Below are 24,672 nucleotides of genomic sequence, written 5' to 3' on the forward strand. Positions count from 1 at the left end.
AACATATTTCAAATATTGAAAGTACCTACTATATAAAGGAGTTGTATCTCCCACTACTACCCATCTGTGGCTGACTTTAATATTTTTAGTACTCTGTTTCTTCCATTGTTAGTAAAAATAAAAAGATCATTTAAATCAGAGGGGAGATAATATTTAATGTTTCTCATACTCTCAAGGTCAGTACTTGAAATAGGCAGTGCAACAGGTAACAGCATGGCCTACAGGTCCCATTAACAGAGGTTCAAATCCTATCATCAACCCTTACTGGCCCTGGAACTCTGGGAAAATTACTTAAGCACTCTGAGCCTTCCATCTGTACAATGGGGATAATTATCACCACCTTTGATGGTAATTTAAAGGACTGAGATGAGATATATGAAGCACTTTGTATACGATCTGAACCATGTGTCAATGACTGGTCATGTATAACACTTTCAACGGCAGGAGTCAATCCCTTGCAAATATGGTGCAGACAGGGTAAGTAAAGTGTTCTTTCAGAACACTCGTAACCAATGAGTCACTTTTCTAATTACTTCCAAGGTCAAATTTTTGGAATTTTTTTAGTAATACTCTTAGAAGAGCAAATTATTGTTGAAATACTAATGGATTGATGATAATCAGTCTCTGAGCTTACACGGGGTAGAAGCCCTTCAATTCCTTGGTCCAATGTAATCCATCACCTTCAACTTCTCCTTCTTCCTTGAATCATCAACATACCTTTCCAGGAGAGTTTAGAAACACTTGCCTATTCTTAGCTGCAAAGAAAAGAAGTCTATTCAAGCCCAAGGAAATTTGGTCAAGAATGGGTCTTTAACTAAGGAAAAAATATTAGTGAGAGTAGCTTATCATTATTGAGTATATAAGTATCTCCAAGTAAAATGCATGGATGGTTTTAAAAAGCTGATTTTCCAGAAATATAGATTCAAATCATTTCTTATAATACAATGCACAGAACAGTTTACCAATATTCCCTATTTTTACCAATATACTAATGTGCTTATATCTTACAGTTGATATTTTCCTCATCATTAGGAAAAGAAAACATGAAAATCTGTTACACACAAACACAGTAACAACACACGCACACACCATCTTGTGAACATGTACATACACATACACACATTGTTTTTCAGCCATAGCTGAACCATTGCATGCTGTCAAGGAGTATATAATGTAAATGGCATATGGGCACAGAGTGCATAGGGTGGATCTACACAATTAAAAATCAACTTTTACAAACCTGCTATAAGTTTTGGTCTGGTTGTATTTTCCAATACCGTAATGGTTCTGTTGCCACCTAAACAGAGATTGTCCCAGGTACTCATAAGTATTAATTCTCTTTATCTAGTAAACCTAGTAATGCTGCTTCCAATCCAATTTAAAAACCATTAAAAGGTAGTGACTTTTAAACCCATTATAATTTAGCTCATTTCTTTGAAATTGAGTTAGAAGAAAGCAGCTGTTCATTTGCACATCTGTAAATTACATTTAATTGCACTTTTCTCAAGTGAGAAAGGAGAAGCTTTATCGGCAATGCAATTTGTATATCTGACCATACCAATGCTAGTAAACACCTGTGCTTTATATATAATTTCATTTTGGGTTACATAATTTCACCTCGCTATTAGTTCAGAATTTTTAGCAATTTAACTATTGTAAATTTGATCTTGAGTGGGCTTTAAGATGGAAATGGAAACTGTAAGACGTTTAATTACTAATAAGTTATTTATTTATATAAGATGAGAGGGCAAATTTCAGAGGTAGACACAGATAATTCTGAAAGTGGAAAATATGCAAATACTATTACATTCATATTTAATGATTTGGGCATTGAAAATTAAAACAAATTCCAAATATGAGGTAGCCTAATAGCTTATGTTTTATCTGAGACTTATTCATTCAATAAATCAGGTCTTTGTCTTACATCAGCCATTTTGAACTACAGATTACCAGAGTCAATTACTGCCATCTAGTAACAAACTGCAATTTCCAAATTAAATTTGTTGGCACCAAAATATGTCAGTAGAAAAATGTTATCATTCTATAAATATTCTGAATGAATTATTGTTCTGTTTCATCTGCCAAAATTACATCATTCTCTGTTTCTATATCCTTATTGATTTATTTCCTGATAATTGAAGAAGTTTTAGAAATAGCTAAGTAACACTTGAGTAGGAATGTTCTGTGCATCAAAATTTTCTAATGCCAAGCTACCTAAATTCATCTAAAATTGGCTTTTGACCAAAAAAAAAGTCTTTTTAGAGAATATTTTCATATGGGCTCCAGAGGAAAGAACATGTGATCAGCTATGAGTCCCACAGAACAACAATGGCAATATACATATAATTTTCAAAAATTGCTCCGCTAGAAAATTGACATCTAAATCATTATGCCTCATGAAGAACATAATACAAAAATTTTAAAAGAAATGCTTTAAAAAGTAATTTGCAGACAACATCTCAAATAGAATTATAATAAAGTTAATTCTACAATAATTTCAGGACAATTGCTTCTTTCATTGTTTAAATCTTTAGGACACACAATGTATATTGACATATACTATTTTGCATACAAGTAGAATCCGCACGTTCTACAGTTTTTAGCAACTCAACCTTTCATGCTCAACTGTCCCCATTCTTCAGGGAAGTGCCCAGGTTTAAGGAAGAGTGAAAACTAATTATCCTTGCTAAGGCTGAGCAAGCTTGGTTATTAAAATGATTTGGCCAACTGATTGAGCTGACCTACCCAAACAGTGATTTTTTAAAAAAAATCACTAACCAGAGAAGAACGCTGCCTTGCCAAAGAAACCCCACTCAAAGACCCTCCAGTGAACAACAAGAATGGGTATGTCCTGCTGCAACCCTGTAAGCGTTTCTGAGATTGGGCATGGGGCTCCGAAGCAAGCCTAGAAGACTTCAATACGGGAAACGATGGCATGAGCCTAAAACACCATAGACATGCAGGCTGGCCCCAAACCATCCCTTTGCCACCACTTTCTCAGCAGTTCTTAAGTGAAGTGTAAATGAAGGCTGCTCTCAGAGCCCACTGTCTGTCTTTCCAGACTGTTGTTTATGTATGACTAGTGAGTTGTAATTAGTTGCTATAAAAATGCACCATGTCATTAATCTCAATCTTATTTTCTATTTTAGTTTCTTAACTGAAGTCCACAGCAAGCCCATCTATTCCTCACTTTTATATAGATTCAAGAAATATAATTACTCCTTTCAAAATCTCTGAAAATAATAAAGTAGCTGATCACTACTAGAGAGAAAAAAATTTAATATTTTCAAGTATCCCCTCCCCGACATATGTTGACCTCATATGTTAATGGGAGAAAGGGAAAGTAAGGTACTGCTTAGTCTCATGGTATTTTTAAAGAGGACCATCATGTAACATTTCAATGATAGCAAAGTGGAGGCAATTATGAACTTAATAAATATTAATAGTTTTTAAAGCAAATAATAGCATTCCAGGTATTTTATAAACTAGTATATCTTTAAAACCAATAATCAAATATTTGTAATAACCACAAAAGAATGTAAGTGACCACTAACTTATGGTGAATATTCAGTGATTTAAATTATCCAAATCATCAAATTTGATGTAATCATTTATACCGATTCATATACAGACTAGCTTTCAATAAGAAACTCGATTTTTTATTTATTTATTCAGAATAATACCGAATTAGAGTAAACTTAGATCCTACCACTACTCTTTCCAGTCTACTGCTCACAAGACAGATATCTCAGGAGGTGAGCAGATACTCAGGTCCACACACATACCTGAACACATAAACAAGAGAAAACTCAGAGTTTTTATTAGAAAAAAATTTGAGCACCAAAAAGGCCTTTTGCTAATCTCGATTATGAGGGAATGTACAGCTAAACATAAATCACCATTGTTTAAATATACAATAGATCAAGCTGCTTATAAAATAAACACTACCATGTTTAAAAACTATATCAAATAACAGTATTTGCTTTATGATAATTTGAAAATTAAACCAATATTAAGTGAAAGTGCAACAAATGCAAATCAAATGTTCTTTTATATGAAAAAGACTTAAAATCAGAGAACATTATTCTTTTATTCAATATTAGTTGTATTTAAAGCAAAGCACAACATTTAAAATTACTTGGTAATTTAACTTACAGCTACATGTTGGCTTCTTGGAAATATGACAGTTGTTCATCTCATAAAAGAACAAAATACTACAGTCAATTCTATGGGAAACATCTTACAAATGCATTACAAATTGTAATTAATTTTTTAATCTTCAAGATTTGTTGTATTAATGAAATGACAAAATACTACTATCAGCAGTTTATTTGAAAAGTATCTCCTTTTATTTTATCACATACTTTCTTCCAAACAACAAAGGTTGGTGTCTCACATGCCTCTCTTATCTATTTCTGTTACTGCAAATCCACGATCATCCCACATAAGCTAATCTTTTATGGCAGAGGTCACTGAAGTTGGGCCAAAATTCAATAATTATGTTCAATCTAATGTGGCCATACATTTATCTCATTGCTGGAATTTAAACCATTTACAACAAAGCGTTTCATTTCAATGATTAAACGCTTATCAAAAATGCCCTGTTGTAAACATTTTTCACATTTAAAAAATTGTGGATAAAATACTGCAGTTATAAAGCTTTCTTTTCAATACAGAATTAAAGTTGATACTTAATTATTTAAAAATCTCTTGTAATTAAGGGAAAGAAAGCATTTTATATGCCTGTTGCATAATTGAAACAAGCAAAATCCCTGTCACAGTTAAAATGGTAAAGGCCCATAATCTAAGTTGACAACTACAAATGAATTTCACTTTTTCTGAAGAGTGAAGTTTCCACACCATAAAGTGGAATAGGTTTTAATATAAAAGGATGGGGAAAATGATGAATGAAGTAAACTCTTCAAGCTAGTTTTCACAAATAGAATACATTTAGCAAACATATTGAGTTTTTTAAAAGTAATTTTATTCAGAATATTGTTTTCAAAATGTCAACTCAATGAAGAAAATGTTTTCAGTGTTTTACATTTATGGCCCCAGGGAAAATTAGCTAATAATTCTGCCAAAAGCCTACACTATTGAAATACTCAAACACAATTCATAGCTGTAACAAAAGAAAGTAAACTTCTTAGCTTTTTCAGTAAAGCGTATAACGCAAATTTTTCTCAATACTTACTTGTTTCTACCTCAACTCAAAAATATTTGTCAGGAATTGTGAACAATGAAGTTTCTTCTGAACTCACAAACTAACATATCTGCATACTCTAAAAGTTATGTATGTCCTGTCATTCACTTTGCTATGGTCTCTAACTAACCAAAAGAAATAAAACTTAAAATTTTCAGTTGATACATCTCTCAGTGTATTTTAGGGAAATAATCTGCCTTCAAATAAGTAAAATAATTGATTAAAAAATAAAAATAAAAACAGAAGACAATATGTATATGGGAACTAAGATTAAAATAAAAATAGAATTAAAAAATAATTTTGTAAACAAGGTTCACGCTGGATAAGACAAGCTATCTTATTTTTCCTGCATGTTTGATAACAACAAATGATAAAACGTTCTTGTTTTTATCCAAATTTTGAAATATCTACCTTATATATTAACTCAGTTTTTTAAAAACACCAAAGATTACATTAAAACAGAATTCAACTCTGAACTCACACAGATGTATAAAACTTATCCAGGTACATTTTGGTAAGATGCAGATGTGTATTTATTTGCTCTTTCCCATTTTATATTTTTTTTAATGTTGGCAGAGATGATAATTTCAAACTTTCCATGTGCCAATGCAAGGTATGTACAGTATCATAATTCAGTTCACAGCAACACCAAAAAATATTTTATATATACCTAAATTATATATATACCTAAACTGAACTGAAGGAAATTAAGATGCATTTTCTAATGCTAAAATCTGCTTAAAGTTAATTTTCACTTTTCTCCATGACCCAAGTTAGCAACATTTTACACTGTGTAATAACAAAGGGAAGATAAACATAGTGAGAAATATATGAAAAACATACCTACGAAGACAGCTATAATTCACCCTTCCTTAAAAGAGAATAAATAATGTTTTCATCAATATTTTAAAGAGAAATATGGTTATTTTAAAGTAAAAAATAAAGTTTCAGTCTAGATTACTGTTCATTAAAATATAAGGCAAGATAGTGTTTAGAATAGTGACAGTAAGATTTTTTAAAAATGACACAGTAACTGAGATCCTATTTTTCTGCTTTTAAATACACTGCACTCTATTCTTTAATGTCTAAAGATACTGCTGAAAATGGGTATATAAAATCTGAGGTTGTTAATATCTGATTACTATAGTATTTCATGGCAACATGTGAATTTAACTCTTAAAATACTGAAGTATAAAATAGCATATTGTCTTACATGACAAAATTCAGTTAGAGAAAAGTTAACACCTTTAAAACTGCATGTAAGTGCCTTTGAGCTTCAGAATTTCTTTCATAGAAAATCATCTTTTATGGCAAAACAGCAATTAAAGACAATTATTTAAAGTTAGTCATGTTTACATACCAAACATCTCTGTTAAAACATTTGTTAAAGATGATATCGAGGTGTTAATAAATTTTCATAATTACATAGTAAATGCTCACATTTTTCAGAATCCCAAACACCACATTTGAAATATACAAAAATCCCAACGAAAACATGTTAAGTTTGATCGTTCGCACAACAAAACTTCTAGAAAACTTCATTACTTACTGTTCACTGCGTATTACTTACAGAGATTAACAGTTTTTAAGAATTCCTCTGTTATTTATCCTGAAGCATCCTGAATAACCCTTTCGTACTGTATACGTCTCAATGAGATGACCATCCCTACTCTGTTCTGCTGAGAAAAACAAAAAAACCCAGTAAATCTTCTTTAAGATTGTTCTTGTTCTGACGCACTTTAGGTGACCACAAGCAGGAATTCATAAAAACAAAAGCTACAATACGAGGAAAAGTTTTTTGGATGCCTTTTTCATATTTACTGTATAAAGTCATTTTGACATGCCTACACAACTGGTTGTGGCAGTTTTCAGACATGATTTCTAATCAAAAAAAAAAAAAAAAATCGCTCCAGGTTCTTTAGAGAAAGCTTGCCGCTGGGAAGTTGATTTTGGCCAAGTGCCAAAATCATGTGCAAAGGGGCCTCATTAGGGATTCATGGCAGCCTTCAGCACTAACAAAAAATGTGACCCAACAGGCTAAATCAGTGACTAAAATTAAAAAGTAAGAGACAAAGACAACTTACTTAATATTCCTTCCAAAGCAACATTAAACTTTTTTTGGTAATTAAACCCTTGTTAGTCTAATGCAGTGTTCCTCTGTCCTCAAATGACTGTACAATTACTCTTTAAAACTTGTCAATTCCCCTTCTAAATACACTTTCTTTCTGTGGCAGTTTACAAAGATTTTGCTATATAATAAAACTCTATATCCACTGTAATGCATTCAATAGCAGAAAACAAAAATCGTGAAAATGCAGACTACAGTATTCCCTTCAGATTTAAACAAACAAACAGAAAACAAGCAAACAATAGTCAGTACCTTTTAAACTTCTACAAAAGTAAATACGCACACTCCAAACTCATGGCGACCGTGAGGAATCCTTCTCATTGCCCAGCTTTCCCCCCCCCAAAAGTAGATTTGATAGGTAGCCTTACCTAGATGTCTTCTGGCTTTTCTGCAGATCAAAAAGTTTCCTGCCTAAGCACACAGATATTCTTTCACAAACCATAAAGGCCCTTTTATGAATCCAGCACAGTAACAGGCAGCTTTCCACAGCACGTTGAGAGCCCAGTGCGTCAGCTCTCGAGATAAAATACATTGCTAATACACAATTAGTGGGAGAGGTTGTCTATTGGAGACTATCGCAACGAAAGAGGGAAAAAAAGAAGGTTTCTTTTCTCTTTTTTTTTTGGAAAAAGCAAAGAGGGTGCGGTCAGATGTTAGGTTTTGCCTGAGAAAAGGGCCCTACACTGCACTAGTACCTAAATACTAGCAGAAGCTGCCTGGGAAGAGAGCCAATGGAAGGACTTTGTTTGACCCAGCTGCCAATCTCCCCTGAAGCCGTGCGCCAGACTAAACACTCACACTATTTTAACTCAAATCAGGCTACAGCAGCTGTTTGCTTTCCGGCTCTGAGCTCTGCACCCATCGTGGCCTGTGCAGTTCACCCGGCGAGCTCTGCTAGCTGCCTGGCTGAAATCTGTTCTGGGTTGGGATGTGTCACTGGAGAATAAATTTTAACCCTACTCCTTGTGGTAAATGTGGGCTGTTTGTAGTTCAGCATTTAGATCTGGTAATTTGGGATAAATTTATGATCCCTTTACAGGAGAGTGATATTTTATATCATGGAGGAGAATTGAGATTTGAAGGTAACAAAGATTTATTTATTTCTTTGAAATTCTAACCTAAACTCTTCTGATGTGTCCAAATTAACACTAAATTAAACTTTGTGCGTAGCAATTACAAGGCCCTTACCATACAGTTCTAAGAACAAAAATGGTACCCCGACTTCACCCCAAGCCAAACTTCTTCAACCCTAGCAAGATGGAAAGTTGGCCTCCCAGGACTAGAGAGACTCACATCATTCTAAGAGTTAGTATTCACTGCTTAATGCTCTAGAAAGTTCCTCCAGAAGCAACACCTAAGCACACTAGGAGTTAGTTTTCCTTCTATGAAAAAGTACCAAGTGGCCCAATTTTCCTTTCTTAAATTTTTAGCTTACCTAGCAACCAGGATAAGTGTCAAAATCATATTCTGAACTGTAAAGCATTAAAATTTGCCCACTGGTAGCTTCAAGTAAAAAGGAAACTAAAGATAAATTAGTCAGGGGAAGCACAGTTTAAGTAATAATCAAAATTATCTGATGTAGCAGAGAGAAGAGATCCGGTAACTAAAATCTCCTGCGCACCAGATAAGAGCCAAATGTTGCACGTGTGGAGGAAATAAATCAGTAAGTCATTCAACATGTGGGAGAGAGAGAGAGGATTGAGAGGACTGTGATAACACAGAATAACTATAACTATAACCGAGTTATTCTTACTCCTAACCAAAACTTCTACTTCTGGAGGAGTGTGATGCTGAGTGAAGACAGCATCTTTTCATTTACAGGTTTTAGTTTCTGTTGTCGCACTGGGATAGAAAGATGTTTCTTCATTTAGTGCAAATAGTAAGACTTTTTTTTAACATAACTAATTTGTTTTGCACTGTAGTTAGAAGATGAGGGAAAAAAAAGTTTCTGAAATACTGAAAAAGCATGTCCAGGAATTCTTTCAGAAAGTTGTTTCTCTGCTTTAAGTAGACAGTTTACTTTGTTTTTATTCCTGCCCCCAATAATATGTCTGTTTTCTTATCTTAGAAACTAGAGATCTAAATTACAAAAATTGTAATTTAATAATAAAATGTTATTTTCTCAAATAGATAGTGACAAAGATGGTTATAGAGAGGCTGACCCATTAGGTTTAATGGGCGCCCATAAACTGAAAGACCCAGCTCATGACAAAATCATGCCAAGATAACATTGTATGACAGGTGAGTTATTAACCCTTATTCTGAAAGTAATGCATGGATAAACCCAAAAGATTCCCATTGGACCTGGCTTCCTACCTAGCAGAGCATAGTTAGATGTTCAAAACTTTTATGGAATCCAAATGCTGGGAAATTGTTTCTTTTGAGCTCTTTACTTTCAACCCAAAAACTTATTCAACACGGCTCTCTGAATGGGCTGTTACGATCTAACAGGCAAATTATCACCCATAATCACAATGCTACTTGTACCCCTGCAGTAGCTACAAGCTGGCAGTCCCGTAGGACCATAGGTTGATCTCGGTCATTACAGCTCTTCCGCTGCATTCGGCATTGCTCTCTTCTTCTCCTTAGATGCCATGCACCAGGCAGTCAGTTCACATCATGAGTGTTATGGGCTCAATCGTGTTTCCCTCCCTTTATATTCATATTTTGAATATCTAACTCCAAGTATTTCAGAGCATGCCCATAATTGGAGAAAGAAACTTTAAAGAGATGAGTTAGTCAAATGAGGTTATTAGGGTGGGCCCTAATTCAATATGACCAGTGCCCTTACAAAGAGATTAGGACAGAGATACAGAGAGAGAAAAGGTCATATGAAGACACAGGGAGAAGGCCAAGGAGAGAGATACAGAAGAAACCAACCTTGTCAGCACCTTGCCAGAATTGTGAGGAAATAAACGTCTGTTGTTTAAGTCATCCAGTCGGTATTTGTTACGGCAGCCTGAACAAACTGATACAACATCTAAGTAACAAAGGAGTGAAAAAGTGTCTTATTTTGGAATACAAGTTGTTTCTACACTCAGGCCTTGATTTTCTTCAAGAAAGCATGTAATTTATGAAGGAAGTATACATTACTCACATTTTCCAGAAAGAAGGAGAACTGTGTGTATGCCAGAGTTTTACATAAAAGTCATACATAGTGTTAAGGATGAGGAAAGTAGAGTGCAGTTGCCACCCTTCCGTGGTACTACTTACTTTCACACTGTGAGCAGGAATACTGTGCTTACGTCATCATCCAGTACATAATAAAATTGTATGTGCGCAATTAATATGCATAGACTTTGAAAAGAATTATGAAATATATAGGTGTCTAGCTTTTCTTTTAGGACAATAAAAAAAATTGTACGGCCCTGGGTGGGTAGCTCAGTTACTTAGAATGTCATCCCAATGGGCCAAGGTTGCAGGTTTAATTCTTGGTTAGGGCATATACAAGAAACAACGAAATGAATGTATAAATAGCTGGAAAAATAAATCAATATTTCTCTTTCTCTTTCCCTTCCTCTCTCTCTCTCTCTAAAAAGTCAATTAAAACATAAAAAATAAAATTCATTAAGAAAAATGGTATGTAAAGTTTTGACTTTGGAAGAGAGTCTGATGCATGGACAATTTACAATCAAGTTCTAGCTCTAGATAGAAATTTCATATCAAAAATTGGAAACAAAAGGTTTAATCTTTGTAAAGGGAGAGTTCAAATAACTTTTACAAAGGGAAAGACTCTAAAAGAAGAAAGAAAAGCCCTATCAGGACTGGCTCAGCGGTTGAGCATCGACCTAGGATCCAGGAGATCGCAGTTCGATTCCCGGTCAGGGCACATGCCCAGGTTGTGGGCTCGATCCCCAGTCGGGGGCGTGCAGGAGGCAGCCGATCAATGACTCCCATCACTGATGTTTCCATCTCCCTTTCCCTTCCTCTCTCTGAAATCAATAAAAATATACTTTTTAAAAAAAGGAAAAGAAATGTGTCTTGCAAGAAATTATAAAGGTAAATGAAATGAAACTGAAGGTAATCGAAGATAAAACAAGTAAAAGGGTAAATCAGAATATCCCCAAGGTAAACCATATTTACCCAGATAGTTAAGGGACAGACACTTTATTTACAGGAAGTTGGAGGCAGCAAGTTAATGGTGGGAAATGCATTAAAGCAGAAACACCTTTGCTGTGGCATGCAAGATTCTGAGATGGCTCCAAGATTCCCACTCCCTGGTGCCCAGTGGTATAAATACTTCCCCGAGAAGTTGGGCGCGACTCCTGCGTATGATGAGATAGTTCTGCTGATTAGCTTATCAATATACATGTAAGAGTCAGTGGGATCCCCGCATAAAGTTACTAGACAGAGAAGGAAGCAGCCAATAGTAAATGGATACACCTGAGCAGGAGGGGTAAGGGAAAGGTGAGTGACATTACCACCGCGACGGGACACCCTTTCACCCAGCAACCATTCCCACCAACCGACACGTGGAGGAGAGAATTCACGCATCCTTGATTCACCCACCCTCTCAAATGTTCTATTTAATGTTGACTTTGTGTGGGGCACTGAATTAAGTGTTATGTGGGATAAAACAAAAACAAAAAAACCCAAAAAACAAAAATCACAGCCCCTAATTTCATGTTTCTGGTAATTCAGTAAGCAAACTAAAAGCCAAACAGCCAATTTGAAAAAGAATGACACTGTGTTTGCTGAACACTTCAGAAAGCTGAGGTGGCACTGTCTGGTGGTTTTGTAAATGTGATAGGATGTTGTGACAATATTGAGAATTATCACCTATTCAAGCACTTAAAATAAACAAGTGACTGTAAAAGACATTATCATGGAAAATGACATTTTTTGTCACTCTACGACTTCATGATGTCATTGTTTAAAGTGCCTAAATATGTCATTGCTTATATAAAATTATATTGTTAGTTTCTGTTTTTATTTTGTAGATATTTCTCTTATTAGTTCTCATGCTAGTTGAGACCAAAAAAGATCACATATTTCTAGAAATACTAAAAGGTTAAAATAAAATCCAAGACAATCACTGCATACAAAAGCTCACTATTATTCCAACGTAAATTGCAAGCTACACTACAGTAGCTTTCACTTTAAGCAAGATACACTAATAGTAGAGTACTCTGAATACTGAGAAATATTCTATGGAAAAAATTGACCAGTAAACCTCAAAATTGTCAAGGTCATTAGAAAAAACGTACGTCTGAGAAATTGTCATAATCAAGAATAACCTAAGGAGACATGACCATTAATATAATGTATTCTGGATGGGATCCTGGAACAACAGCCAAAAAAAAAAAAAAAAAAAAAAGAATAAAGAAAAGATATTGGGGGGAAAAAACTAAGGAAATCTGAGGAAAGCACGGATTTTAGTTTGCATTAATGTATCGAGTGTATTTGACTAATTGTGAGAAATATATCAGAGTAATAAAATGAGAAACTGCGTGTAAGCATACAGGAAATCTTTGTACCAGCTCTGCAAGAATTCTATAAATATGAATTTATCATAAAATTAAGTTTATTAAAATATGCACTACAAAAATATTTTAAATAGAAAAAAATAAGCAAACATTTCATGGGTTTGTTACCCAATATTTTCTTAAGTGTAGAAGTAATTCCTGAGAAATATGTATTACAGTAATCAACCTACTCCTTGGTTTCCATGACACTGTTTCCCCTAGATTTTTTTTCTTCTCCTATATCTAATTTTGTTTTCAACCTTTAAAAGTAGGTATTACTCAACATTTCCTCCTTAGCTTCTTTTCCCTTCTTTTTGCACTCTACTCAAAAATCTAATTATCTTGTAAAAATGTTAACCTCCAAATCTCCAGTACAGATACCTCTATAGTGCTCCAGATCCCACTTTTTCAATGCCCATAGGCACCCATCTCCATTCCTAAAATTAAATTTATTCTTTTTCCTCTAACCTGCCTCTACCCTGTTTAGCTACCAACCAACCATTCTTGCATGCCAGATAACTGGAGTCAGAAAAGATCTCAAGATGTTCCAGTGATTTCCAAGTACCACACTGGGACAAGAAGAAAAACATGAAATACAAATATGCAATTGGAGAAAAATGTTCTCAACAACAGCAAAAAAATATGCAAAAGACTTTCGCGGGCAGATAAAAGAGATTTATTTTGTTCCAGGAAAAATGAAGAGAAAAAATCATGAAAGAGAAATTGATCAATAGAAAAAATTAAAAATGAAAAGATAATTCATAAATAATTAATGTTCTTGAAGTAACAAAAAAAAAATCAAAGATATCAAAGATAGAAGAGAACTTTCTTAAGCTTAATGCCAAATTAAATTATTCACCACATGCTCGGAAAAACTGATGAAGAAAAATGCAGACCTAGATCACTCTAGCAAAGAAAAAGTTATAATTAAAATTTTAAAGAACAAATCATAGTACTATCGAGAGAGAGAGAGAGGGAGTTTATCCACATAGGAATAAAAATGGGCTGTCACACTGTTTCTCTACAGCATGAAAAATTAACAATTTCTATATAACATTGGGGTACATTAGTTTTTAAATAAAGAGATTTTGGGGCCAATCATAGAGATCCCAGATGAATTCTGATTGCCTTATACCAATAGAATTAGGTGACAATCAGATATAAGCCAATCAATGCGCTGCATTCCTTCAACCACAGATGCTACTTTGGAGTGGTCTGGCCCACATGGCCATAACTGATCTAGTCTCTCATGTATAATGGAAGCCTGAATATATGGGAGTCACCTTTCTGTAACTATGACAGAACATGAAACTGACATCACAGCAGACAAGAGCAAGAAGATAACTAGCACCCTGATGGTATTATTAAAACACAAATTTAACCCTGCCCTACCTATAACTGTTTTCAGTTATGTGAACCAGTATATTTCTTTACTGTTTAAGTCATATTCAGTTTATTTTTATTTTACAGGAAATGGAAAGTACAGGGTGGGGCAAAAGTAGATTTGAAGTTGTTTGTATGGAAAATAATACAATAATTAATAAATTATAACAAGAATAAACTGTGTTTTATGTAGTCACAACTATAAACCTACTTTTGCCCCATCCTGTATTATAACTAAAAAGCTAGTCAAATTTCTTTTTGTACATACAGGTAACAGAAAGACATCTGGAATGATCAAAAACTAAATGATTATATTATTCTTGAAAATTGCATAAGACAGGCAGGTTAAGAGCTGAATCAAAATTAAGTGCCCACTGATGGATGAATGGATAAATATATACACAATGGAGTATTATTTAGCATTAAAGAAGAAGAAAATCCTAACATTTATGACAATATGTATGAATTTGGAGAATATTATGCTAAATAAAATAAGCCAGACACAGAAAAACAAGTATCACATAATCTCGTTAATATGTGGAATCTAGAAAAGCCAAACATAGGAAAACAGAGAGTAGAATGGTGATTGCCAGGGGCTGAGGGGGTGGGAGAAATGGGATGATGTTGACCAAAGGGTATAAACTTTTAGTTATAATGTGAATAAGTTGTAGAGATCTAATGTACAGAATAGTAACTCTAGTTAATAGTAATGCATTGTATATCAGACATTTTCTAGGAGAACAGATGTTAAGTGTTCTCACCACAACAAAAGGTAACTATGTGAGGTGATGGATATAGTAATTAGCTTGACTGAGAGTGATAATCATTATACAAGATATACTTACATTAAAATACCACATTGTACACCTTAAATATATACCATTTTTAGTTTGTCAGTCATACCTCAATAAATCTGGGAAAATAAATTTAAAAATGAAACAATATAGAGGCCTGTCTTACTCAAGCTAAACCCCAAACTCTGTGTTTGAATTGGGACATCTTCCCTAAAATATTATACTTTTATAACTTCTCATTTTTCTGTACTAAGAAATAGATTTGTCATGCTACATTCATGAACACAATGTTGAGTGACACTTAAAATAATAGTAGTATTTTCTACTCCAATACTTGTTAACACTGGCTAAATTAATTACACATTTATGATACCATGCCAGAGTTATGAGACAGTTCACTTATTCTTTTTTTCCATAGGAAAAAATGTGTAGAACATGCAGATAAGTGAAAATATCTAATAAAAATTTGCAGGTGCATATATTTTTTGAGATCAAACCCCAATTTATGCTACTTAACATAAAATTCCTGTGCATGTGTCTCTTATAATAACACTCCAAAGTCAACCATTAAGAATAATCTTGAATAAAGAACAACAGTAGTAACTACAATGTATTGAGCACTAACTCTACTAAATTAGTTATATAAATTATCTACTTTAATCCTCACTCCAGCCCAAAGAAATACATTTTATTGTATTGATTTGAATAGTCTCCCCAAAATTCATGTATACCTGGTACCTGTGAATGTGGTCTTCTTTAGGAATAGGGTCTTGGAAGATATAATCAAGTTCAGGAGAGGTCATTCTAGATTAGGATGGGTCCTAAATCCAACGTGACTGGTGTTCTTATATGGAGAAATTCGAACACAGAGACACACATGGAGAATGCTATGGGACCATGAAGGCAGAGATTAGAGTGATGTATCTACAAGTCAGGGAACACCAGAAGCCATGAGAAAGTCATGAAACAGATTCTCCCCTAGAACTTCCAGAAGGAAACAAAGCTGTGACCCCTTGATTTCTGACTTCTGTCTATCAGAACTATGGGAGAATATTTATGTTATTTTAAGCCACCTAACTTTTAGTAATTTGTTATGGTAACCTTAGGAATCTATTATTATCTCCCTTATATAGATGAAGAACTGGGCCTGCATTAGAAAGAGTAAATATAGGGTGTCCCCCAAAAAATGTATGCACACACTTTGAATAATTATAAAGGCAGTGTTTATTAAAATACATTTCATTTTCAAAATCGAGTTCTTAGCTGTTAAAGTGTGTATACATTTTTTGGCATGCCCTGTATTATTCAAATAATGGAGTAACAGGATTAAATCTAAACTATCTGACATTGGAGCCTATGCTCCTGATCACTATACTGTGTCTAAGGTAATATTTATTGATTACTCCTTATATAATGGGCATCTATTCTAGAAGCGGTGATTGTGGTATAATTATTTAGCTCTCTAATAACATATCTTACAAATTATCCATATTATACCATTAATGCATGCAACTAGGTTCCCTGTCATGTTTTCTCTCCCCAGACTGGGCACTCCCTTCTTTCCAGCACTATCTTCTATTTGGAGACATGGTGGTGTCAACTCTATCAGAAAGACTTTCTTGGCTGTTTCCTGACCAATGTCTAGTTTAGCATTCTTTCTGCATCTTGCCATAGTACAATATATTCCTCTAAATAATATAAAAATCTATTATAATTCGCTTTCATCCATCTCCCAAGACTTTAAGAACAAAGGACTTCCTTCTTTTCATTCTCAGGAACCCACTCAGTCCCTGGCACTGAATGAGCACTACTAAGTGATATGAATTACTTAATGAGAACATTTTTGATGAGAATATTTAATATTAAATAAAGCAGATGTCTTGAATTACAAAGAAAATATAGATGTTTACAGATCAATTTAAAATAACCAATTTGAAGTCTATGGAACAGCAACAAATTCAAGTATAAGAAGAAACTAAATTCTGGAAAACTGACAATACTTCTGAGTCATTTCATACTCTCATTAACAGACATGAGAAAAATATGATAAATAAATAATTTAACACTCCCTTAAGTGATTTTCTTATTTGGAACGTTTGTTCCTTTATCATGGCTTAAACATACGTTTGTGATCTGGTTTATTCCTATGTTGAGTTTTTGTGGGTTAAATTGTGTGCCCCAAGATGACCTATTCAAATCATAAGTCCTGGTACCTATGAATGTGAATTTATTTATAATTGGGGTCATTTCAGAATTCATTACGATCAGGTCATACCAGAATAGGTTGGGTCCTTAAAACAGTATGACTCGTGTCCTTATAAGAAGTGACATAAAGACAGACAGAAGGATGACGCCATGTGAAGACTCAAACTCACAGGGAGAACGCCAGGTGACAATGGAGACAGAGACTGAAGTGATACCTCTACAGACCAAGGAGCACCCAGGATCGCTGGCAGCCACCAGGAGCTGACAGAAAGGCATGGGACAGCGTTCAGAGGGAGCACAGCTGCTGACACCTTGATCCGACATCTAGCCTCCAGGACTGTGAGGGAATAAACTTCTGTTGTGTAAAGCCAGCCACAGTGTGATGCTTTATTATGGCAGGCCTGGGAAATGAATACAATATTTTTAAATCTTGAATATAAACACAATTTTATCATGGTCTCTCCCCACTTTCATTCTGAAGCACCTGCTTTGGGTTCATGGAACTTTAACTTCTGAAATGTTTAGTTTTTATACATTTTTGGCATCTAAAACAAAGTAATCATGGTAGTAGCAACTGAATTTAATATCCTGTTGCATTATATATATTCTAATAATTACTTTTTTGTTAAAACATGAACATGAAGACAGAGATAACATTTATTGAAATGGAATGTAGATCTCTCAGAAAAAAGGGATTGGTGGCAAACAGACTTGCCCTTTCATCTGGCCAGACCTTTCACCACGGCATTCCCCACACCACGAAACATATTACATTTCAGATTTATAACCGTCAGAAGCCTGAAATGTTCAACCGTGGGAGGGAAAAGCCCATTACAGGCCTGGTGCATCCACTCCGTACTTCACAAGGCCGCAGGAAACAGCGGGTGGAATGCTGATGAGGTTTAGGGTTAGAATCTCCAGTCTGCTTAAAACACCATTAATATTACATTAGCCTTCTGGAGTAAAGGTCTAAAATATAATACGCTTTAGTTTATAAGCAAAACCAGTGGGATAAAACTAAACAGATAATGCAGGTCTAAACCCATAACCTTTAGCTGTCCTCTCAGAGAATGCGGTACCTCTAATCTCACAAATAATATCACTGTGATTAAATGTAACGAGAGCAGATACCAAGAATGTGCACTGCCGCTGGGGACCCGGCCAAAGTGCAAAAGGAGGCTGTTTGTCTCGGGAAACTTCTCACCTCCTGGGAAACTCTCGGCGTCAGGCCTCAGGCACCCAGTGCCCTCCAGCTGCCCTCCGGCTGCCCGGGTCTCCTTGCCCACCGAATGCCCACAGCCCCTCCTCCTGGAGCAGCCACCGGGCGCTTCAGAATCAAACTTCCCGTCCGGTCCACTTATTCTTTTTAAATTTAAATTCAGTTAGCATCCCTGTGTTCAGTGCAGTTCCACTTTTCAATCAAAATCCAGTTTCCTCCGGCAGGTTGATTTTGGTAGGCTCTTAGCAAAACCCTAATCTGATAATTCGATGAAATTAATTCAAAGTAAGTTGTAAATGGCTACTAGCTTAAATTCCTGAGAGAAAGCTGAGTTCTTGACAATCTAATTTGTAGAATATACAAAGGAGATGTTTTGGACTGGGAAATTTCTGAGTTTTCCTTGTTTATACTCAAGTTTCTTCCATTGCCTCCCTCCCTCCTCTTGTTCCTTTCTTTCTCTCCTCTCTTTCTCTCCTCCTCTTTCTCTCTCTCCCCCCCTCTCATTACTAAGTCAGCAATGTGACACTCCCTTTTCACATGGCTAGATATCCACAAATTGGCTTCTAGACAAGAATTAAACTGAGACAATCACCGTCTTTCCCAAGACAAACGCAACCTCATTCACCATGTTAACAGTATCTACAGTCTTAATATTCTCCTCAACTGGTGACTGTTTTTAAATCTGTGGTGAGAAAAAATATTCAATTAAGATTCAGGATTATATTTTCTATTTTTTAAGTTATTAAAGATGATAATTTAAATTGTGAATAGTGTGTTTGGAAGCATGACAGTGAGTTACTACTTTTATTATTATATTTTGTTATTCAAATACTTAAACTGTCCCATATAGCTACTATTGATCAAAATGTCTTTCCCAGAAATGTTAGGCACCTTTTATAAGAATTTACTGATATTTGCATCTGGCCTTCAATGCCAAGCACACCAATATACATTCTATGTTTATCGTTACTAATTATTTCCTTAAAGTATTCATTAACAAGGAATACCATGGTTAGTATATTTCTACAAACAACCAAATGTTTATATTTATTTCACGTTTTTCTGTGCCAGATGCTTTTCTACTTTGCATATAATAATTTATTTAATCCTCAAAACAATATGGATTGAGTACTTTTATATACTTGCTTTTAATAGATATGGAGCACTAAGGCTTGGAGTATTTTGGGAACTTGCTCAGGATCACACAGTAAGTAAAGTGTATTTAAAAATCACTGCATGACTACATAGAAGAATATGGGCCATCTATTCCACCAGGAATATATACATATACATGTCCCTTTTAAAAAAACAAATAATATATGAATATTAATACTATTTCAAGTTTAGTCCCCAATGGAAGATGTGGGACCAGAAAGTAGGAGTTAGACTAATGTTGAAAGATTGTCTTGCATGGAAAACAAATCAATTTCTGAGGGTATCTTAGATGAACCTGGAAGAATTCTGGTGAAACAGACGTTGTTGCGAGGAAAAGCAGTAGGAAGTTGTATATTTTGTTCAGATCACTTCCTCTAAGGGATGGCCCACAGTAACAGTAGGGGCAGTCAAGTCAGGCTTTAGCAAGTTTACAAATAACACCTCTGACGGTAAAATGGTGAACCGACTAGATAAACACAGATGGGAAGTAATGTCTTCAGAAGTCCTAACCAGCAGATGGAAGAGAAAATGAGTTCCCCTAATCACTGTGAAATAGGAAAAGTACAACATAGATTCTTAAGGAATAAAGCTTTATGCAATATAAGACTATAGACCCAACTCAATATTATTTTATTTATTTCTATTGAATAAACTGTTTAGGACTTTTCAATAAACATTGTTAAGCAGAATATCACCAAGTAGCAGGCTTTGTGAGGGAAACATTTAGACAGTAGTTCAAGAAACATCATACCTGAGTATGTTAAACTGTAAAAGTAACACATTCTTAAGGTTAAAAATATCTAATAATGCAGAAGTATGTAAAACATAAAATAAAATGCTTTTCTTCCTTTTGTCATTGTGTTTCTTGATGTAACTACTAAACTGGGTGTGTGTTCTTAAGACACTTTCACTATATGAACAAATATATATTCACCAGTCTTGTTTTGGTAAAACAAATGCACTAAAATTATATTTCTGTATATATGTAAATGTGGCTATAAGGTAAGACTGATGTACTTTTTTCTATAAGGGATCTTAACATGCATATTATGCTATAAGCTGATTTAATTCATTTCCCTCCAAAATATAACATGAGAAACTTTGCAAGTCAGAACATGCAATCCTACCACAGCTTTTTAAAAAAGTGACTTAATATTCCATATTATGGTATCTCATAAGTCATTTAACTATTCCATAATGTTTCTCTTTTTCCCAAGCTGGATTTTCACACATTTATACATATCACCTTATGTATTTAGAGACCTAAGTTCCAACTCAAACAGTGTGTTCAATCATGAGATTATTGTATATTTTTTCTCTATTATCTAGCAGAAATAAGATACTGAGGATTTGCAAAAGGTAATTTATCCAGTTCTCATACATTTCACACTGTATGTTTCTGAGGGTACGAAAGTAGATCTGAAGCCAAATGGCCGAGTTTAAAATACCCTGTGGACCACAGTTAAGTATGTAAAAGTTTAATAAACTCAAAATTCCAGTTACTCTGGCCAAAAGTTTATGTTCCAGAAATATTAACTGACCATCTTAAAAGTAAATCCTAAATGTTGGGATAGGTGGTTAGGGAAAGCATTCCTCCGAGGATTCTAAGGAAAACTCGCTGAAGAAGTCAGCGTGAGTGGGGTCATCCGCGGAACAGCGGCTATATATCCCCTTTGGCACTAAATAGGCCCTTATGTACAGAGAAATTTTGCAGCTGGGCAGAGAAGACAAGCATCTGGCTGAAAAATAACACCATAACTCACAGCAACTTTTGGCCTCTACATTTGGCCTTCCACATTGATCTTATTACATTTCAACATTTTCTTCTGGAAAAGAGATTCAGCGAGAGAAGAAAAAATATTACAAAAAATACTTCTGGCGCAACAACTAAAGCAAACAGGCTTCAGATATCTCCTGGACAGGGAACATGTAAGCACCAAATGCAGACGTGGGCTGGCATGGGAAGCCTTCTTGGGCTCATCAGAAACCAGGGTAACCTCCCCTTTCCCCCCATCAGAGAAATTACCAAAATATCTGGACTATTTCTTTATAACTGGTATAATTAATAAAAAAGATAAAAATTAATCATCCATTGGTAGAGACACAGGCTAACAGAGGATCTTTGCTAATAAAGGTCAGTGAAATAAAATAGGTCATTGGGATACCAAAGAATAAATATCTTCCTGAGGATAAGTGCAGGTGGGAGGCAGTGTCCACACTAGCAGGGAGAGGCGTATTAGGCAGGAGGCAGGCTAATTTCCAGAGTTTTCAACTAAAATAAGGACAAACTATGAGTACGTCAGAACTGATTTTTCTATTTATAACTGTGAGCAAAGCCAAACAAAGAAATACAAAACAAACCCTTGTGGTAACAGAGATCAATATTTATACAACAGGGTCCAATATCAGCAGGATGTATAAAAAGTGGATGTGTATTAAAAATATACATTTAGTCATAGGATAACTGAAAGCCTATGTAAGGATTTGTAAAGTGACTATCAAATAAACATGAATGGAGTTTTTATATATTTTTTATTTAGAAGAATAACTTTAAATTTAGTTCATGTTTAAGGTTGACTAAAGGGAAAGTACCAACATAACTCTTTGGAACAGTGTTTATTTCTCTAAAACCATTTATCATTAAAAAGGAGTCATGAGGGTATACATTTTATAGCAACACGACCTGGAATATTTGTAAAAATATATATACAAAAACTCCACACTTCGTAATTTTCATTTTAATCACATCTGTTCTAAATGAGAACCATGTTAGATGAAAAATTTTCGTGTCATCAAAATCCTTGAAAGGTTGATAAAATCCATTCGTTGACTACCTCCGCAGTAATTTCAGAGCGATTGCTGATTGTCTTACGTAAAACTTACTCTTTGATCCCAGTTTAAGGAGTTCTAGCCTAAAAGAATGGCCCTAACTAAATAAAGTGAGATCTACTAATGTTTCTGAAATTTGACTAGTAGGAGAAAAATCTCGTTCTTGCCAACACGTTCCTGTAAACACACAAAGCACTCTCTTGGGCACTGGGGGGGGTGGGGGTGGCGGTTGAGAAGGGCAGGGTACAGAGCCAGCAGCCTGTCGTTGCTTGTGCTCTAGAAATGACATTCTCTTCCCTGATCTTTTCTTCGCTCTTTCCACCTCCTATCACCCATTTTCTAAGAAGCAACTACAGAGAAACTTCTGAGTAAGATGAGGAAAGGAACCACATGCAAAACGTTTCTAACACCCATCGTGGAAAACACAGCAAGGAAAGAGAACAACCCAGGACACTGGAGGTTCTTACAAAGTAGGTAAACTAACTTGCTTTTCTAAACGAATAAAACATCCTTTAAGCGTAGTTTGAATAACTTAAAGTAGAAACCAAATTTGAAGAAACCTAAAGGATTTGCTTTCTATTTTATAAACCAGTATTATGATCCTTAATGCCATCTGAGGAAACTCCATGGTTGTAAGGGCACAAATATGTGTCCTGGTCATATATGAAATTTTGAATTTTCCCTCATTAAAAATCGGAGTTAAAAGTACCTGCCATGGGTGATAGTCGAGTGTCTTTCACACCAAGTTTATCAAAATAAGCTTATAGGAGCGGGCAAAGTTTGATTCAACTGTGGTCACATTTCACAACTGCCTGTGGTAATGCATTTTACATGTATGCATTTTACATGTATGCAACTTACAGATGATAACCACACAGCAGAGCATTAGAAATGTGGCTGGCATGTGTCTATTTGCAAGTCACTTACCATATTGTGTGTTTCAGTCTCTTCTCTGTTCAGATCTTGGCATCGAGAGTTTCCTTCATCTCAGAAACAGTAACAAGGTCCTGGAAAGTATTTTTATATTATAAAAGAATGGACTGATGTTTAAACTAACAGATACTTCCCCAAATTATGGTCAACTTTTAAAAATTTTCAATATTTATGAAGAGATTTAGGTCCAGAAACAATTAGCAAAGTAGCAGACTGTCTCTAAGAACACTTGATTTTTATTGAATGCTGTTGAGACATCAACATTTGCCAATTCCCCTTTTAAAAGTGTTAGATTTGCATTTATTCTTTTGTCCCTAGGCTAATAGCTGGGTGGTGGTGTTTTTTGAAGCACCTATTTGAGGTGTTAAGAGGTCCTCATTAGATAAATTAAACAAACACAGCATTCAGTTTCAGAAAGGAAGCGTCAGAAGGGATACATTTTTGATCTGAGGATCGCTAAGGGATCAACAGTAAATGGCAAATAATGTGATTATCTTTCCTGCCTTAGCATTTTGGGCTTGATTAAAACTGTTTTAGTTTAGTTACTGTCCAAGATACCACTCTGAGTGATCGAGAGGGAATGCATTATTTTTAAGAGAATTACAGCTACTTTCATTCTAACTTTTCCTGCCCATATTATGAATAATGAATGAATGAATAAATGATTGAATGAATGAATGAATGAATGAATGAATGAATGAAGACGAAATGCCAATGACCTCTGTGTTCCATTATCATCCCTGGGAGGAGCATACCGTTTGCAGGGCTGACTAAACAAAATGAAACAAAACAAATACCTGTAACAACAACAACAACAACAAAGCAGGGGTGATTCATTTGAAGTCAGTTCAACAAATCAGTATGCAGGATGGCACTGCGCTGGGCTAAGAGGCCACAACAACCACTTGAGGGATTTATAATCCACTGAGGAAAGCCATACAGGCATGTCTACAACTAATAATAAAATATGACACAGAATTAATTACAAACATGAGAGCCCTTCAATTATTTTTGAGGTGATCAGGGCAGGCCTCATTGAGGAATTATTTGAACTGCACTTAAGTGAAAAATCAGCACGCACAGACGTAGAAAGAGGGAGGGAGGACAACCCAGATGAAGGGGACAGTACAGGCGAGGAGGGAGCGGACCGCGTGCGATGGGCGAGCCTGACTAGTGGATTTCACTTCACCCCAATTCCAGGAGTGGGGGTGGGAGAACTAAGCAGCTCCTGTTCAACGGGGAAGTGATCATTTTAGTTTAATGGCTTATTGGGTTTGAAGTACCCACGGAAAATTCAGATCCCAGATTTGAGGCTCTCGAAAGGATCTGAGGGCCTGCGGCAGCCCAGAGCGCACGTG

At 35.1% G+C, this 24,672-nt stretch overlaps 1 long non-coding RNA gene across 2 annotated transcripts in view; it reads right to left on the reverse strand.

The window, feature by feature from the left end:
- Positions 1-24,672, reverse strand: part of LOC308557431 — a 255,127-nt gene that overhangs the window by 99,448 nt on the left and 131,007 nt on the right. Inside the window, exon 3 of one of the 2 annotated variants that reach the window (XR_013998836.1) lies at positions 23,309-23,388. The exons of the other annotated variant lie outside the window; for it this stretch is intronic. This is a non-coding gene — a long non-coding RNA (uncharacterized lncRNA). The remainder of the gene's footprint in view (positions 1-23,308; positions 23,389-24,672) is intronic. 2 annotated transcript variants of the gene reach the window in all.

This window comes from Miniopterus schreibersii (genome assembly GCF_964146895.1).
Source record: "Miniopterus schreibersii genome assembly, chromosome: 5".
Taxonomy (NCBI): Eukaryota; Metazoa; Chordata; class Mammalia; order Chiroptera; family Miniopteridae; genus Miniopterus; species Miniopterus schreibersii.